The 20,036-nt window shown below is 38.1% G+C and overlaps 1 protein-coding gene across 3 annotated transcripts in view; it reads right to left on the bottom strand.

Annotated features, from left to right (window-relative positions):
- AGPAT3 (1-acylglycerol-3-phosphate O-acyltransferase 3) overlaps nucleotides 1-20,036 on the bottom strand; it is a 189,195-nt gene that overhangs the window by 146,884 nt on the left and 22,275 nt on the right. Inside the window, exon 1 of one of the 3 annotated variants that reach the window (XM_036745905.1) lies at nucleotides 18,309-18,367. The exons of the other annotated variants lie outside the window; for them this stretch is intronic. The gene's annotated coding sequence lies outside the window, so the exon portion shown is untranslated. Of the gene's footprint in view, nucleotides 1-18,308; nucleotides 18,368-20,036 lie in introns of those variants that run through there. 3 annotated transcript variants of the gene reach the window in all.

Genomic DNA, 20,036 nt, shown 5'->3' with positions numbered 1-20,036 from the left:
TTTTTTGGTCCTATTTCTTCTCTCGCATGATTCATTTCATTGATCACAGTTCTTCTCCATAACTTGACTAGTGTGTAAATTAATTCAATGTGAAGTTATACATGGAAGCTATATGGGATTCCATGCCATCTAGGGGAGGAAGTGGGGGGAGGGAGGGAAGAAAATCTGGAACTCAAAATTATGTAGAACCGAATGTTGTAAACTAAAAATAAAAATTAAAAAAAAAGAAATTAAAAAAAGTCTTCTAAATTTAGAAGCAACAAAATGGTAGGGGTATAGTGAGGGGGGAAGAACAAGGGAGGGATTAGGACAAGGGAGGGATTTTTATTTTATTTTTTTTAAGATTCTTTTTTTTAAATTTTTTATTTTTTTTAAAATTTATTTAATTTATTTAATATATTTAGTTTTCAGCATTGATTTTCACAAGAGTTTAAATTATGAATTTTCTCTCCATTTCTACCCTCCCAACCACTCCAAGATGGCGTATATTCTGGTTGCCCCATTCCCCAGTCAGCCCTCCCTTCTGTCACCCCACTCCCCTTCCATCCCCTTTTCCCTTCCTTTCTTGTAGGGCAAGATAAATTTCTATGCCCCGTTGCCTGTGTATACAATTTCCTAGTTGCATGCAAAAACTTTTTTTTTTGTTTTTGAACATCTGTTTTTAAAACTTTGAGTTCCAAATTCTCTCCCCTCTTCCCTCCCCACCCACCCTCCCTAAGAGGACAAGTAATTCAACATAGGCCACATGTGTATCATTATGTAAAACCCTTCCACAATACTCATGTTGTGAAAGACTAACTATATTTTGCTCCTTCTTAACCTATCCCCCTTTATTGAATTTTCTCCCTTGACACTGTCCCTTTTTGAAAGTGTTTGGTTTTGATTACCTCCTCCCCGTACCTGCCCTCCCTTCTGTCATCCCCCCTTTTTTTATCTTCTTCCTCCTTCTTTCCTGTGGGGTAAGATACCCAATTGAGTGTGTATGGTATTCCAAGGGAAGGATTTTTAGAGGGGAGAATGAGGGAATAGGTAAAGGGTGTTTAGATTAATGGAAATGGAAGGATAGGGGATCCTTGGAGAGGAGAAGGCAAGTAATAGGATGGCGATGTAGCAGGTAGAAATAAAGTAGAGCAGACAGGAGGGATAGGACACAAGAGATAAGTACAAACATAAAAACAAAGATCAGGAGTAGAATATGTTTGGGAAAGTATATATACACATGTATGTATGTGTATATATGTGTATATATGTATAAGTATATGTATATATCTGTATGTGTATGTATGTATAGAGAGACATCTAAACTATATTGTAGCCTTCGTTGGGGAGAACAAAGTTAAAAAGTGCACAGCAGAGAACAAAAGAAAATACAAGGAGCAAAGAAAAGATGGACAATTCTCAACTCAAGTTGTATTATTTATCATACAGGCTTTCTTGAAATCAAAATTTATTGTTATATATTTTGAATGCTCTCCTATGTTCTGCTATGTACACGGCATGCTTTTTTTTCTTTCTTACTTTGTATTTAAGTTTCAATATTTAAGTTTATGATATGTTTTTGTTTCTTTTTTCTATTCTGTATCTGTTCTCTGGTAAATTTTAAAAAATTTAAATAAATATTAAAAAACAGAAAAAGAAATTGATCAACGTCACACAGCTAATAAGTTTCTGTGGCCAGTTATGAACTCAGGTCTTCCTAATTCCAAGCGTAGCCCTCTACCTACTGTGCCACCTAGGCAAGTATGCTACCATAAATGACTTACCTGCTAAATGTCAAAATAAAATGAATGAATTTTGTATGTAAATTAATTATGAGATGAAAGTAAAATCTGAGAGCTGGGTTCTTCTGGTTCCTTATGCTTACTAGAGAGCCAGCTTAGAAACTACATTAAGTCCCATGTTCAGGATTCTTAATTATTCTTACTGTGCTCTCTGCAACATCCTTTGAGAAGCAATGACAATGTCTAATGCATTAAGCTGGTCATTCCAAAAGTTTTCGCCCCAATGTACAAAGAAATGTAAATTTTTTAAAAGTTATTTTCTTGTCTACTTTAGGCTCCAGAGAATGAGATTCAATTTTAGTAGCAAATTAGCATTCCAGGGAGCGGCAAACCTGAAAACTACTGACAAGACTATCAATTTTTAAGTTACTGGGGCAGCTAGGTGGTGCAGTGAGTAGAGCACTGGCCCTGGAGTCAATAGGACCTGAGTTCAAATCTGGCCTCAGACACTTGACACATGACACACATACTTGGGCAAGTCACTTAACCCCAATTGCCCTGCCCTCCCCCTGCATAAAAAAAAAAAAAAACACAAAAAAATTTTTTAAGTTACTACGATTTTCTAAGAAGTCAAAACAGCACCTTCTAGGTATTAACTATACTGCATTCAATTCTGATAGCATATATAGAAATTTTGCTGCCTGGTACAATGATTCCTTTTAACTTCTTTTTCTACCCGAAGAATTTTTGCATTGTCAAATCCTACTTTCCAGTAAAAGAGCATGAAATAACTAATCTTCTCAGAATTGGATTTATAGTTCTTTGTAATTGATCAACATGTAAGATCATTAAGAAGAAAACTGATAGAAATATCTTCAAGGAAATTCTCAATTTTACATGGAAATAGGCCTGAAAAATGGAGGCACAATCACTTTTTTCCTCCTAACCCAATGGTAGCCTCTCATCTTAATATTTTTCAAATATTCTATTTGAAAAATATTAAAATATATCTAATATTAATATTTGTATTATTAAAACAGCAACCACAACTCTAATGGCATCCCCTGAAATGTTGGTATCTTCCCCTCATGATCATCTTTGTGAGCTAGTTAATTAGTCAAGTTTGGCAAGAATGGCTCATTTCTAATACACTCATGATGGGAGCTGACTGTTATTGATTTATTCACTATACATTTGGACTTCTCTTCCCCCAAGGCCAGAGAGTCTGATATCTGCATAAAGGGAAAACTGAAAACCAAACAAGAAATAGTGGAGATCATAAAAGACAATAGATTTTGATTATGAAAAATCAAAAAGTTTTTGCATATATAAAATCAATGCAAACTAAGAAAAATGTTAAATGGGAAGACTTCTTTAAGTTAAATATATCTGGTAAAACTTTGATATCCAAAATATGTAAGAAATTGGCATGAAGGGGCAGCTTGGTGGCACAGTGAGTAGAGCACTGGCCCTGGAGTCAGGAGGACCTGAGTTCAAATCCAGTCTCAGACACTTGACACATATACTAGCTGTGTGACCTTGGGCAAGTCACTTAACCCCAATTGCCCTGCCCTCCCCCCCCCAAAAAAAAAACAAAAAAATCCAAGTTTTTAGGGGCAGCTAGGTGGCGCAATGAGTGGAGCACTGGCCCTAGAGTCAGGAGGACCTGAGTTCAAATCTGACATCAGACGCTTGACACACTTACTAGCTGTGTGACCTTGGGCAGGTCACTTAACCCCAACTGCCCTGCCAAAAAACAAACAAAAAACAAAACAGAAATTGGCATGAATATATAAAATTAATAAGCATTCCCCAATAGGCAAGGGGGCAAAGGATATGACCAGTTTTTCAAATGAAAAAATAGAAACAAACATGAAAAAACTTTAAATTACTAGTAAGATAAATATAAACATCTCTGACGTTTCATTTCATACCAATAAATTGGCAAGTATCCTAAAAGGCAGAAACAGTAAATATTGGAGGAGTTTAGGGAAGAGAGATACATTAATATGCAGTGGGCAAAGCCTTGAATTACTATAACACTTATGGGGTACAATTTAGTATTATTTGAGAAAAGTTACTAAAACTATCAATCTAGCAATCTCACTACGGAGTTTATACTCCATCAATCAAAGACAGAAAGGTTTTATATATACACGTAGGCGGATGCATGCGCGGGCGCGCTCATGTGTGTGTGTATGTGTGTGTGTGTGTGTGTGTGTGTGTGTGTGTGTGTATACACACACCAAGCAGCACTTTTTGTAGTAGCAAAAAACTAGAAACAGTAGGTACCCGTAGATTGGGATATGACTAAACAAACATTGGTATATAAATGTAATGGAATTATCACAACATAAGAAATGATGAGTGTGAAGAATTCAGAGGAATACGGATAGACTTACATGATACAAGACAAAGAAAAAAGAATCAATATAACAATGCACCATGAACGCAGTGGTATAAATGAATATGAAAAGAGCACCAAAAGGCATCAGAATTCAGATTAAATGAAAGAATCAATCCTCACCTCTAAAGGATCTGTGACGATACACTCCTTACTCTTGGCAGAGAGAATACAGTATTATACTCATTCTGGCCTTCATTGCTATTACAATGCCTTTGCTAATGCTTTTCTCACCTGATCCCTGCCCTAATCATTATCACCAACTATCTACTTCCTAAACATCCTTCAAGAGCAGCTTGAATTCACAGAATCATGATGCCCAGACTAATCCAACCCATAGTGACTACACCTCTCCTAAATTCATGGTTTATTGTCTGTATTCATTCAGCACATAATCATATACTGCTTTGTGACATCTGCTGTACTGTGGCATCTACTATCATTTAACTCTTTTAGAGTTTGGCTCTTCTACATATGTATTTTCTCTCTTTAAATCATAATCTCTTCATGGGCAAGGGCTGATCTACTTCACTTTATCCCACACAGTTATTACAACAGTGTTTTGCATAGAGTATTACTCAAATATTTGCCAAGTGAATATTTTCTCTCTGACTTAAAATTTTCTTCGGACTGATGGAATGGATTAGACTAGATGTTCCCTTCCAACTCTAAAATCCTGTAATTCTATGATACTATTTGTTCTGGGTCAGATCTGACTTAAGGCAGTCCAGTGATTCAAGGTTTAGGATTAGAAGAAAGAGAGACACTAACAGCCTAACACTTAACAAGAAAGAAGTTTACTAAACAATGCCATAAAAAGGATACTAAGCAAGGATAGGGCACTGGTTCAGGTACATGCAGCTCCCATGTCTCAGTATGTTAAAAGGTCTTCTCAGTGGCTGCACTGGGTCACAAAGGTAAGTTGATTCCCAGGAAACTGAGATATCTGTCAAATGTGAGAGGCACCTATGCCTTGTGAATGATCCTTTTGTACCCTAGGTAACCAGGAAGCCACATCAATAGTTCAAGCCATAGTCTCTTGGAGCAAATGAGTTTCAGGATCATCATCCCTGACTTTTGGGGGAAAATTACCCTAGCCTCTATGGCAGGAAGTCTAGAAGATGCCATTCCTATCATTTTAGTCATGACCACTAATTATTTGGTAAAGGTAAGTGGTTCAGTCAAAGAAAGAAATGGACTCAGCAGAACTGCAGATCAAATGTCCTCCAGTATCTGGTGATCCCGAACTTTATAAGAAAAATCTCCAGAAAGAAAAACAAAAATGCTGCACAAAAGAGAAGCCCACTAAGTCAGCAACTTTTTGCTTCAAAGCCAATCTCAATTTGTAAACTAACAATTTTGTCATCAAGATTTTAGAAAATTAACAAGAAAAAAAAAAAGAAAAAAAAAGAAAATTAACAAGATCATCATTCCCTTTTAACAACCTTGAAAATTCTCTGCATTCCTAAACATAATTTTAACTATATCTTCAACAAATTATGTACATATAATTTGAGAGCCATATTAATATCCCCTTACTAAGTCAACATTACAAGATGGAACCAAGATTGCAGAGTAGGAGGAAGTGGTATAACCCAGTTCTCCCCCACAATTACAGCACAACAATTTAGAAGACAAATCCAAGTCCTGATAGGAAAATTCTAGAAAAAAAATCAGTTATTTTTCTAGCTGAAGTCACCGTAGGGAAATAGAAAAGACCTCTGGGAGTGGGTTCTAGCCAAGAGCACACCATGGGCTTGAAGTATTCTAATGCAGATAATGGATAAGGACCAGCAACTGTGCACTTGGACAAGAAGAGGTAGATCCAGCACATAATGTCCTGACCTTGTTCAAAGAGCAAAAACTGGTGCCAACTGGCAGGTCTGCTGCTCAAACTCTAGTCACAGATCCAGTGCAGCCTTAAGAAAGGACCTGAGCCCAGGGATAGCAGTATAAAGCAAGGAGTGGTTGTGAGACTGTACACTGAGCAAGAAGCAAGTACAGAAGTAAGCAGCAGCTCTATGACTCTAACCCTAGGAGCAGAGCAGGGGTCAGATCCGACCCCCAGCACAGTCCAAGCATGGAGCAAAATAACCAAAGCAGGTAGCCCAGAACAAAAGGGAGCTTGTACTTCAGTTAGTCCGAATCTGCAGAGCTTTCCAAGTGGCTGACAGTGCCTGAGTCCAGCAGCAGTACAGTGAAGTTCCAATGAAGAAAAACCCCACAACTGTGTACTCAGACCAAAATCCAAGATAGAAAATTGCAGTGCTTAGACCAGGAGATCAGCACTCAGACTTCACCTTGAATCAAATGGCCTGGGCTCGCTAAAAGCTTACAATTAAACATAATGTACTGTCCTTAAGAGCCTTGAATAAGACAACACTCAATACCATGAGAAAGCAGCAGGAAGAGCCAAGAAAACACAAGTACAAAGAATACCCTTCAGAAATGTACATAGCCTAGGCCTGGCACAAATTTCAAAACAAGGAAGTAAAGTTAAAAGAAGGGGAAACAAAAAAAAAGAATTTCACCATAAAGAGTTATTATGTTTACAGGGACACCCAACACACAAACCCAGAAAAAGAGAGTAACTCCAAAACAGCTACAAGAAAAGCTTCAAAGAAAAACACAGCTTGGGTACAAAGTCAACAAGAATTCTTGAAAGAAATAAAGGGAAAAAAATTAGAGAGTTTAAAAAATGTTTTATAAGTTAAATGAGAATGTTGGAGGAGAGAATTTTCCCATTGAAAATTTCCAAAGGAAATGAAAATACTAATGAAAAGAAATGAAAGTGCTAGAGGAACAGGGCAGCTAGGTGGCGCAGTGAGTAGAGCACCGGCCCTGGAGTCAGGAGGACCTGAGTTCAAATTCAGCCTCAAGACACTTGACACATGTACTAGCTGTGTGACCCTGGGCAAGTCACTTAACCCCAATTGCCCTGCCCAAAAATAAATAAATAAATAAATAAGAAAGTGCTAGAGGAAAGAAGGGGTGGGGCGGGGAATGAGTTATTAAAAAAAAAAAAAAAGAACCGGAAAGATAATGAACAGCCTGGCGAAAGAAGTACAAAACTATACCCAAGAAACAAACTCTGAAAATTAGAGTGCCCCAAATAGAAGTAAATGACTTCAAGGAAAAATTAGATATTAGAAACAAAGTCAAAAGAGTGAAAACAAAAAGAAGGCAATGTAAGTTATCACAAAACAAAAGCAACCGACCTGGAAAACAGATCAAGAAAAGATAACCTAAGAATCATTGAACTACCAGAAAGCCATGACCAAAAAAAAAGAAAAGAAAAGAAAAGAAGAAGACCTAGACCTTATATTGATAAAAAAAATAAAACTGCCCAGGTCTCTTAGGATTAAAGACCAAAATGAAAATGGGCGGAGGGGGGATCCACTAGTTATTTCCTGAAAAAAAGTCCAAAAACATTAGAAGCAAAATCCAGAGGTTCCAGGTAAAAGGAAAAAAATGCAAACAGACAAAAAGAAAGAATTCTAGTACCAAGAAGCCACAATCAAGATCACACAAGATTAAGAAGGCATCACTCTAAGAGAGCAAAGATCTTGGAAGAAACTATTCCAGAAGGCATAATATATAAGCTTACAATCAAGAACTATTTATCCAGGTAAATTCAGTATAATCCTATGGGGGTTGGATAGGGGTGGAGGGAAGGGGAAGAATTCCAAATGAAAAGAATAGAGCTGAGGAGAAAGTCTGAAATATAAACTCAGTCATCAAGTAAAATATAAACAGGTAAATATCAGTGAGCAACCATAAAGGACTAAATAAGCATAAACTGTTTACGTTCTAATATGAGGATAACATTCTAATATGTCTCTGAAGAACTCTTTTATCAAAAGGAGTTATAGAGGCAGCATAATAAGATAGAGGGCCAAGGAGGAGTTTTATTATGTTCTGATGATCTTAAAAGAAAAATGGAAAGGGATGGGAAAAGGACTATCTAGAGAAGGAAGAAGTATAAGGGAAGGAAGAGGAAATTATGTCATGTAATCAATGTACACAAGTAGAAGTCTATACAAACAAGTAGGAATGGGTGAGTGGGAACGGCCACACTTGACCCTCAACTGAACCAGTTAAAGGAAAAAACAATACACATATATCATAGAAATACATTTTACTCAAAACTAAAATAGGAGGGGAAAGGGTAAGAGGACAATAAAAGGGAGAGCAGACTAAGGGAGGAATTAAGCAAAACAAACTCTAACCACAGAGAATAGATCACAAAGATGGGTTTAAGAAGAAATAGTAGATGAGAACCTATGATTGAATTCAAGTTAGGGAGAGAGAAAAGAGACAGAGGAAGAGAAGCAGATTGTGTCAAATAGACCATGGATGCTGAGCACACATCTTCTTTCTCCTTACCCTTTTCTTCTTATAAAGATGGGTCAGTAAACAAAGAAAGAAATGTATAAGAGTATAAAATTAAGGGAAATACACAATTAATGATCATAACTGTGAAGGGAATGAACTCACTCAGAAAATGGAAAAGGATATCAAAATCAATTATGAAGTAGAATCCAACAATATATTGTTTACAAGAAACACATTTGAAGCAGAAGTAAAAATAAGGGGCCAGAGTAAAATCTAATATGCTTCAGCTGAAGTAAAATAGAGAGAGGTAGCAATCAGGGATCTCAAAAAAAGCAATAACAAAAACATAATTTAAAGGAGATGAACAAGGAAACTACATTTTGTTGAAAGATACAAGAGAATATGAATGAATATGAATACTAAATATGTATGTACAAATGACAGAGTATCTAAATACTTAAAGGAAAAGTTAAATGAGTAACAGGGAAATATAGACAGTAAAACTGTAACAGTGTGGGACCCCCTTGTACCATTTTCAGACCTATGAGTCTAACCAAAAAAGTTAAGGCCTGAAGAGAATTTCACAAGAATCAGATATGCTAGATAATTTATATTATAGATATCATGATTCTTGAATAGGAATAGAAAAGACTATCCTGAGAGGCAGAACCAGGATTGTAGAGTAGCAAGAAGTACAACTGAGTTCTCCCTAACAAATTCTCCCCAAAAATCTAGAAAATGCACCAAACTAAGTCCTCATCAGAAAATACAGTAAGTCATTTCTCCATCCCAGGTAAAGCTCAGATAGAAGATAGAGAGGCCTGTAGACAATAGAGACAGAGTATAGCCAAGAACTACTGTGATGAGCATTCAAGCACAGGGTATGAAAGAAGGCTGCAGCTGTATACCAAGGCAAGAAAAGATCCCAGATACATACGACAGAGGAGGCTAACTTTGTTCCGAATGTAAGAGCGGGTTTAAAGTGGCAGCTTTGGCACTCACAGATGCAGGGCAGACTGACAAAGGAACCTGCATCCAGGTGTGGTGTACCAGAAGAAGGAGCAGTCACCCTAGGCTGCCTACTTCAAGACTACATGTATAGGATGGAGTTTTAGTTCCAGCCTCTTGTACAGTCTGAAATCTGTGGCAGAATAACTAGGGCAAGAATCCCTGACCGAAAAAGAGCCTTTAGTTCTGTCACTATGAACCAGAAAAGCTTTCCAGTTGACTGATATTGGCTGGGTTTGGTTGTCTAACACAAAATCTGAAGTTGGGAAGTGGACCCAAAGAAGGAGAAAACAAAAATAATCCTACCATAAAGAGTTTTTAGGTGACTGTGATGCTTAAGGTAACAAGTAAAAGAAATAAATGATTCCAAAACATTTATAAGCAAAGCCTCAAAGAAAAGCACAGCTGGCACAAGTTGAACTAGAATTCCTGGAAGAGATGAAGCAAGACTTTTTTTTAAAAAGTTTTTAAATGTTTTTATAAGTGAAATGAGAGCATTAATGGGAAAAAAATGTAAAAGAAACATAAGCTACAGAAGAAAGAATTGGAAATAGAATTAACAGCTTGGAACAAAAGGTGCAAAACTATACCCAAGGAAAAAAATTCCCTGAAAATCAGAATCGACCAAAAAGTTAATAACCCCATAAAAAAACCAGAAATATAAAAATAAAATCAAAAGGCTAAAAATGAATAGAAAAAAATATAAGGTATCTTATAACCAAAACAACTGATCTAGAAAACAGATCAAGAAAAGACCTTTTAAGAATCATTGAAAGACATGACTAGAAAGAATGTAGGCATTGCATTTCAAGAAATTAGAAAAGAAAACTATCCAGATCTCTTAGACCAAAAGAGCAAAGAGAGAAGAGAAAAATCTACCAGTCACATCCTGAAATATATCCTAAAAGGAAACCTACCAGAAGGATTATAACCCAAATCCAGAGTTTCCACATCCAAGAAAAAAATGCCACATAAAGCCAAAAAGAGAGAATAAAAGTACAGTCAGTTCTGTTATCTTGTTTGAAAATGCAAATCTGTTCCAAAAGACTGATATATTAGGGAATCATTTGAGCCTAATGGATATTTTGTTTTTCCTTATACACAATTTTATCAGACAGAAAGAGCAAGAACACAGAAAACTACACCATTTCACAATAACCCACCAGCTGCAACCACTTCCACAAGCAAACTCCGGGTCTTTTTCAAGTTATTGTACATCTTCTATTGTAGTAAGAGCTGTGGGAAGAGGGATGGCTCATAACCATTGACCACATCTCTGCCTTACACCACGACCCCAGTCCCTATCCCCTGCATCCTGGGCTTGCCATTCACTGTGGAAAGAGTATTAGACGTAGGACCTCAGGAAGAACTGAGTTCAAATTCTGCCTCAGACCCTTGCAATCTGAGTGACGTTGGGCAAATCATTCATTTCTGTTTGCCTCATATATAAAAATGTGCTACTATTTTTATTAGATCCCTATCTTTTTTGATTTGCCACTGACATTTTTTAGTATTGTGACCCTAACCTCATTTTTCTCATAAGCCCTTTGGTTTTTATGTGCTAATTTTGCATAATTTGGTGATTGGGGGGGGAACATATATACCACATAACAGCAGAACTGACTGCACCACGTAATCACACATGATTTGGCAACTGCCACTAAAAAAGAGCAAAGAACTTAGAATACAATATTCCAGAAGACAAAAGGTTTACAGCTAAGAATAATTTACCCAGCTAAACAAATTCTTCGGGGAAGGAGAAGGATGGAGGAAGGACAGACCTTTGATAAACCAAACAACTTCCAAGAATTCCTGATGAAAAGACCTGAGCTAAGTAGAAAGTATGAAATACAAACACAAAAAAAGAGAAACATAAAAAGGTAAACATGAGTGAGCAATGATAAGGGACTAAACAAGAATTAACTATTTACATATGGAAATGCTGCATGTAGCCCCTCAGAATCCTATCATTATCAAGAGTTGTAGAGACAGCCTAATAAGAGAGAGGGCTTTGTTATGTTGTGATGGTCTTAAAATAAAAATGAAAAGAAGAAGAAATGGAGTATCCTAGGGAAGGGAAATTATCTCACACAATCAGAGTGCAAAAGTAAAAGGCTATACAAACAAGAAAGAATAGGTACAGGAAGCAGCCTTACTTGACTCTCACTCTCAAAAGAACTAGTCAAAAGAGGAAACACACACACACAGATACAAAAACACATTTCACTCAGAGTGGCAGGAGGGAAAGGGAGATGGCAGGAGAAAGATAGATTACTAGAAATATTAATCATAAGCAAAACAAACTCTAACCACAGAGGATCAATGACAAAGAAGTTTAAAAGAAAAAAAAAAAGGACAGGAGCCTGTGATTGGCCTCTGAGTGAGGGGAAAAAAAGAGGGGCAGAAGAACAGAAGCAGATTGTATCAACACAGAGCACAGGTGTTAAGCAGAGTCCGTGCTCACAACTTCCTATTCTTCATAAACAGGAGCTAGGAAACAAAGAGAAGGAAGCATGTAAGAGAATAGGATGGGAGGAAATAATTAATGATCCTAACTGTAAATTCACACACACACATGAAAAAAGTAAAATTATTAGAGAAGCAGATAATCGGAAAAAAAACTATGGCAAGTTTCTCTGGTAAAGGTCTCATTTCTAAGAAATAAAGGGAACTGAGTCAAATTTATAAGAATAAGAGCCATTCTCCAACTGACTAACAGTCAAAAGATAAGAATGGGCAGTTTTTAGAGGAAGAAAACCACGTTATCAAAAACCATATAAAAATGGGCTCAGATTCAATCTTCTTCAGATTCACTCTGGCCTGTTTATCAATACAAGTGTCACAAATGTTCAGACTCTTTGGAATCTACTCAATATGGCAAATCTTTAATAAACTTTGTTTTTCTTTGGCTGTAAGAAGGCTTGGGTTGAATTCATTTGGCAGGACCTGGACTGTCAGTATTTTAGGGTCCTAAACCTCTAAAAACCTTAACATATGGTTCTCTGACTCCAATATATGGTTCCCTAACCAGGAAAAACTGCTAATCTCAAGTTCTTCTCCAGCCAAGACTGGAAGATATGTAAGCCTCCTCCTTTCCCTATCCCCTTCTTGCTCTCCAAGTACCTTGGAGGTGCTTTTCAGGTACCATTAGGTCAGACAGCTAGAAGACTGTCTCATACTCAGCCCGACACTCTCAGATTCTCAGGACAGTGGTAATGTTGGAGGCCATAGACCTGGGCACAGCTTCTTAAGCATGGAGGATAAGGACAGATGCCCCATCTGGGAGTGTATTCCCAATTCTTTCAATTCTTTTGGCACTAGAGAATTGGGAAAATTTCAGGTACCTTTTTGTGGTTTGTTTGTCTTGTTTTGTTTGTTTTTCGAGGCTTACTCCCAGATCCTCCTTTACAGAGGAAGGGACTTAAATTGGGAAAAATTTAAGTTTCTCTAAAGAACTTAAAAAGAAAAAGCTGGTGTTCTTTTGCAACACTGTTTGGCCTCAGTATCACCTAGAGGGCCACGAAGTACAGCCCATTTTGGGGATTTTATAACATAATACTCTCGTATAGTTAGAGTTGTATTGTCTCTGAGAAAGTAAATGGATAGAAGTTTCCTACATGATGGCCTTCGTGGAGCTCTCTAGGAACCCTGTCCTCAGAAAAGACTGTAAGATGCTCCTAGCTAGAGCTGCCCCACAAAGGGGCAATGGGGATCAACAGGGCATTGTGGATGACTACTTTCTTACGGCCACCAGGCCTTCAGCCCCTCCCCCTAGGTGACTCCTGCTCAGGTTTCAGCCACAAATCTAGCCAAGGCAGCTCTCCCTTCAGCCCCTACCCTCCCAACCCTTACTTAGGCTCTGGCCTTGGCCCCCACCCCCAACACAGTACATCCTCCCCCGACCCCTCTCTCAGAGGTTGCACCCACTCTGGTCTCTTTCGTTTCTCCCCCTCTAATCCCTATCCCCCTCAAGTACCAGCTGATCCTCTCTCTTGCCAACCAGATCTCCTGGCCTTGCAGTCTAATAGAGATCAGCCAGCACTCCCCAGGCCCCCTCTCACGAGAAGTAGGACTTCTTATCTCCTTCCTCAAGCCCCCATCCACAGCACCTTCAGGGCTTTTTCCCCTGAGGGAAGTGCCTGCCTCCTCTAGCAGGACAATTAGAGTGAATATTTGTTCTCCATTTCGGATCTCACTCAAGTCAAAGAGAAACTGAGGCTGGGAAGGCCCCACTAAATTTACTGAGGGTTTTAGGGATCTGTCCCTGCAATTTGAGCTTTCTTGGGGTGATTTTCATATCCTCTTTTCCACCTATTGTACCACTGAGGAAAAGAGGAGAATCTAGGAACAAGCCCAAAAATCTGGGGATCATTTGGCTAGCAATGACCCCACAAAATATCCCCCAAGACAGCTGCTGTTCCCACTAGTGATCTGGTATGGAACTATCAAAGGAGCGGAGACAGGAGAAAGAGAGATCATATGGTAATTTGCCTGTTAGAAGCCCTAAGAACTGCATTTCAAAAGCAAACAAATTTTCAGAAAGTTAGGGAAATTACTGCCGTGCCCTTTTCCAAGACCAGCTGGTAGAAACCATTAAGAAACAGATGGAAAAAAAAAAAGAAATACATGAATTTGGATCCTGATTCTATAGAATGAATGGCAATCCTTAGCATGTATTTTATTAACCAGTTTTCCCCAGACATTAGGAGGAAACTGCAGAAATTGGCAATGGTACCCCAAACACCTCAGGCCCAATTACTGGAGATGGCCTTTGGAGTCCTTAACAACAGAGACCTGCTTGCAGCAGAGGAAAGAGAATGAAGGGAAAGAGCTAGAAACAGAGAACATGCTCAATTCTTGGCTGCTGCCATGACCAGGAAAAGACCCAAGGAGCGCCACCCCACCAGGGCACCCCCTTGGAGGAAGCCTGGTGACTTGGGCAGGGGGGAACCTGCTTTCAATGCCACAAGGATGGTCACTGGTCCAAGCGGGGCCCCTCTAAGGCGCCCCCCCTGCCAGGGAGCCCCAGGAACCAACGCATCAGAAACCATGCCCATGTGACCAGGAGAGACACTGGAGGAAGGATTGTCCCCAACGTTGGAAAAGTGGTAGAGCCACCCCCCAGTACCCTGTCCTCCAGTCTTCTCAAGACTGGGATTGATGGGGGAGCCTGGGACTTGGCAGCACTCCCACTTTCTCCACTTCTCTCACAGAGCCCTGGGCAAAATCAAGGCTGAAGGTATGGTTACCCACTTTATCATGGCTATGTTCTCTTGTTTATACTCTGGCCCATCAGGTCATGGGCATTGAAGGGGAAACTAAGAGATATCTCCAGACATACCCCTTCCCTGGACTTCTTGAAGATCTGCTGTTTAAACACTCCTTCCTTACGCTGTCCTCTGGCCCTGCCCCTTGTTGGGAAAGGACCTGATGGTGAAATTGGAGAGCCAACTTTCTCTAGTTAAATTGCCCAGCTCCCTCTTCCCTCTGTTCACCAGACCTCCCCAGTTCCCCAAGAGGTGTGAGAGATAGTTGAGCCAATTGTTTAGGATCAGGGAATTCCTGGGTGAGCTACTTCTGCCACCCCAGCCATAAAGCATTCCCCCATTGCCTTCAATATCCAATTAATCCCAAGGCCTGGGAGGAACTGCAACCATTAATTGCTACTCAAGGCCCTGACTCACTCCCTCTAGAGGGAGGCCCCTGTCCAGGCTAAAGTTATGGGGACTTTGAAAACTCAATTGACTACCAGTCCAGCGTTAGCTCTACCTAATCTAGAAAAGCCTTTCACTCTGTATGCTGATGAAAGGAGAGGACAGGCTTTGGGAGTCCTAACCCAGTCCTTAGGACCTGACCCCAGGCTGGTTGCCTATTTTTCAAAACAACTAGACTCCACAGCCATTCTAATTAAGGAAGCTTCTAAACTTCTAATTGGCCAGCCCCTGGAAATTCTGACCCCCTCGAATGGAGTTCAGAGCATCCTAGAAGTAGAGAGCCACCAGCGGCTGGCTAGTCACAGGCTCACCAAATATCAAGCCTTGCTCTTAGATACCCCTGACCTAATTCTTCAGGAGTGCCACACGCTCCCAAACCCCAAAGCAGTATGGTATACAGAATAAGGGGTTAGGAGAGCTAGGCACACAGTAGTCAGTCTCCACCCCACCACACATCCTTGCCCTCTGGGTTATGCCAGGGATACTGTCCTTTCTCTATACTCCTATATTGCCTGTTTGGTCCTTATTTGCTTAAACTCCTTGCCAGGTTTGTCTCCTCCAGGTTCCAAACCACCAACTTCCAGATGACTGCTCAGGCTATGTACCCCTTGAACGGGACCCAGTAAGTCAGGAACACCTCTATACCCCTTGCCAGCAGGAAGCAGTTTCAGAAACCAAGACCTTCGCCCCTTGCCCCTGTGGAAAATATTATACTATTTTATATCATTTCTAATTTCAACCAGACCCAGAGCCTGAATTAATGAGTAACTGGATGAAGGTCCAGGACCTGGGCTTCTTTGTTCTCTCTAAAAGTTTGCTCAGGAAATACCCTTACCTCTGTCAACAAGGCCAGATCATTAAGGACATTACCCTAACCCCAAGAGAGATTACCTTGCTTAATATTCTACAGGTATATACTATCTTATGGAATGTAATGAGACACAGAGACGCTGGGCTGTAGTTTCAACTGACTTTTGTCAACATCCTTTACAACTCTGTTCAATTAAGGAAAATCCTCTTCTTGTATCATGGTTAAACATACATGGGGGTCATAAAAAATGAGGTAATACAGGCTTGCTAGGTCTGCTAAAATAACGTATATAAGTTTTCTCATTGCTTTGTTCTGGCAGCCAGAGCCTATGCTCTGACTCCTTGTACGTACAAGTAAGCTAGCTCTGCTAGCTTTAAGGGAAAATAATAAACAACATGGATTTTTCTATCACCTAGCTCTGTTGTTTCCTTCAACCAAATTTTCAGGTTTAACACCCCAAAAGAATTTGAGTCCCATTTATTTGAGGAGGGAATGATGGAGTATAGGCTCTGAGAGCCCCCTTGAATCTTCCCACTTAATGAGAAGTTTGCCTGAGGCCATAAGTCTTCCTTTATCCCTAGGCCCAAATCTCTGTTACTCTTAACCTAGCCTAGCCTTCCATTGTAGCCTTCAGCTATTTCCCACCCTTAATCCCATTTCCTGGAGTCTGACCTCTAGTCACTCCAGTCCCATCAAGATCCTCCTTAGACTCCTCCTCAAGACACTCCCTAAACCCTTTCTCTAGTCACCCCTAGATCCCTCCCACAGTCTTTCTGTATATGAGATCCATCTTGCCTCCATGGAGGTGCTCAGATTCAATCTGGCCCACTTTGTATCACAAATACTCAGACTCTTTAAAGTCTACCCAATATGGTGAATCTGGCTGTAAAAAAAAAAACCATAAAAAAACAGTCTACCTCAGGGCTGTCCAACCTTAGGTTTTTATTGAAACAATAGACAATATATTTTGATTTGCCATTTTAGTGAGAGCTCTGCAGTAGCTCAGCTTTTTTTACTAAAGCATTTATGTAAATTTCTATGCTTGTAGGCTGCCTCATACATCACACTGTGGGCCTGCGGCCCCCAGGCCGCATTTTGGACAGCCCTGGTCTAAATAATTAACAATTAGAGAAATGAGTATTAAAATAACTGAGGTTCTATTTTATACTTATCAGGTTTGCAAAGTTGACAAAGAAAAAAGGAAATGACAAATGCTAGAGGGGCTGTGGGAAAATAAGTATGTACTACTGCATTGTTGATGGAACTGTGTCCTGATTCAGCAATTCTGGAAAGCAATCTGGAATTATGTCCCAAAAGTTATTAAACTGTGTATGTCCTTTTCCTCAGTGATACTTCTACTAGGTCTATATCCCAAAGATATTAAAGAAAAAAGACAAGGACTCAAATGTAGAAAAGTATTCACAGTAGCTCTTTTGTGTGACAAAGAACTGAAAACTGAGGAGGATAATCAACTGGGGAAAGGCTGAACAAGTTCCAGTATATTAATGTGATGGAATCCTATTATTGTAAGAAATAACAAAAAGGATGGTTTCAGAGAAGCCTGGGAAGATTGTAAAAACCAGTAAAGAGTGAAGCGAGCAGAACAAGAACAATTTATACAATAAAAACAATACTGTAAAGATACAATCAACTGTTAAAGGCTTAGGACACTCATCAACATAAACACCAACCACAGTTCCAAAGGATTCATAATGATGTATGCTTCTCACCTCCTGATAAAGAAGTGATGTACAAGAGAGGAGATTAAGTCACGTGTGTCTGTGTGTGTGTATACATACAAATATGCATGTGTGTATATATGTACATAGAGAAACTCACACACATGTATGGGGTCAGGGGGAGACATGACTAAAGTGTGGATTTGTTTTGCTTGACTATTCCTGTTTATAATAGGAGATTTTGCTTTTCTGTTTTCTCATTTGGGGTGAGGAAAAGTGAGGAAAGAAGGTAGACTTCAGCTGATTGAAAATATTTTTAAAATTTGAGTATCCATATTTCTCAGCTATACATGGCAACTTTACAAAAATTTACCATATATTAGGGCATAAAAACCTCATAAACTAGGGCATAAAAACCTCATAAACAAGTGCAGGAAAGCAGAAATTTTAAATATATCTTTTACAAAACAGTACTATAAAAATCATATTTCAATAAAGCACTACTCAATAAATTAATGAAAATTAACTGGAGACTAAATGACTTAATCCTAAGCAATGTCAAAGGACAAATCACACATACATATAATAATATAAAAATCTGTATTAAAGATAATGACAAGGAATGAGACAACATACCAAAATTTAGGAGATTCAGCCAAAGCAGTCCTTAAGAGTAAGTGTAGATTTCTAAACACCTTTATTAATAAAAGAGAAAAAGAACAGATCAATGAATTAGGCATATAATTTTTAAAAACTAGAAAACGAAAAGAATGCTAAAAACACAATTAAATGCCAAAATAAAAAAGCTGAAGATGAAAGGAGAAAATAGAAAAATTGAAAACCAAAAAAATTAAGTTAATAAATAAAACTAGGAATAAGTTTTTTTAAAAAATAGATAAACCATTAGCTTGCTTGTTTTTTTTAAAGAAAATCAAATTACCAAAAATTTCAAAATACAAATCATAAAAATCAAAAGGTGAATTCACAATTGATGAAGAAATAAATTATCAGAGACTATTTTGCCAAATTGTATCCCAATGAAACCAAGAACTTAAATGAAAATATAAAATTTCCAGATTTATAAAACAAGAAATAGATTTCTTCTAAGCTCAGAAAAAGAAAGTGAACAAGCCATAAATGAGTTTCCTCCTCAAAAAAAACACCCAGAACCAGATGGATTTACAAATAAATTCTACAAAACACTTAAAGAGTAACTAGTTCCAATACTAAATAATTTGAAAAAAAAATAGCAAAAGGAAAGGTTCTGCCAAAGTCCTTCTATGACACAAAAAATCGTATTGATACCTAAGCCAGAAAGAATCAAAACATAGAAAATTCATTTTTAAATAAAATATTAGTAAGAACACTGGGACAACACAGCATACAAAATATCATGTACTATGACAAGACTAGATTTATAACAGGAATGAAATGCTGGCTCAATATTAGGAAAACTATAAAACGATTAACGAAATAATAACAAAAACAATAACGGTCATATTATTATAATAGTTGATAAATGGAGAAAAGGCTTTTGACAAGATACAGAACCTATTCCTATTTTGTTTTGTTTTAAAAAAAAAAAACAAGAAAGCATATTAATAAATAGAGCTTCCCTTAATATAAGTAGTATCTATCTGAAACCAAAAGCCAGCATTATATGTAATGGGAATAAAACAAAGGACTCTAAAGTAAGAAAAGGGTAAATCAATGATATCTATCATCACCGTTACTATTTAATATAGTGCTAGAAATCCTGAAACAGAGGAAACATATATATGCAAGAAGAAACAAATATATGCAAGGAAGAAACAAAAGTATCACTTTTGCAGAGGATAAGATGGTTTTCTTATAGCACCCTAAAGAGTTAACTAAAAAACTACTTGTAATAACTAATAATATCAACAAAGTTCCAGGTTATAAAATATATCCATATAAATCATCAGCATTTATGTATATTACCAATTAAAACCGACAGGAAGATACAGAAATTCCATTTAAAATAAACAAAAAATTTATAAAATATTTGGGAGTCTACCTGCCAACACATACACAAGAACTATATGAATACAATACAAAACATTCCTTACATAAAGTCAGATCTAAATAAATGGAGAAATAGTAATTACTCATGGGTAGCCTGAGCAAACATAATAAAAATGACAATATGACCAAAATTAATTTATTTATGCAATGACAAAGCAACCAAACTACTAAAGGATTACTTTATAGAGCTAGAAAAAATAATAATGACAACATTCATCTGGAGGAACCAAAGGTCAAGGATCTTAAGGGAATTAATGGAGAAAAAATGTGGAACAGAAGGGGGCCTAGCAGTGCCAGATCTCAAAATATACCACAGAG

Source organism: Trichosurus vulpecula, chromosome 2 (assembly GCF_011100635.1).
Source record: "Trichosurus vulpecula isolate mTriVul1 chromosome 2, mTriVul1.pri, whole genome shotgun sequence".
Lineage (NCBI taxonomy): Eukaryota > Metazoa > Chordata > Mammalia > Diprotodontia > Phalangeridae > Trichosurus > Trichosurus vulpecula.
Note: the sequence above shows the minus strand (reverse complement) of the source record. Positions and strands in the feature narration are given on the sequence as shown.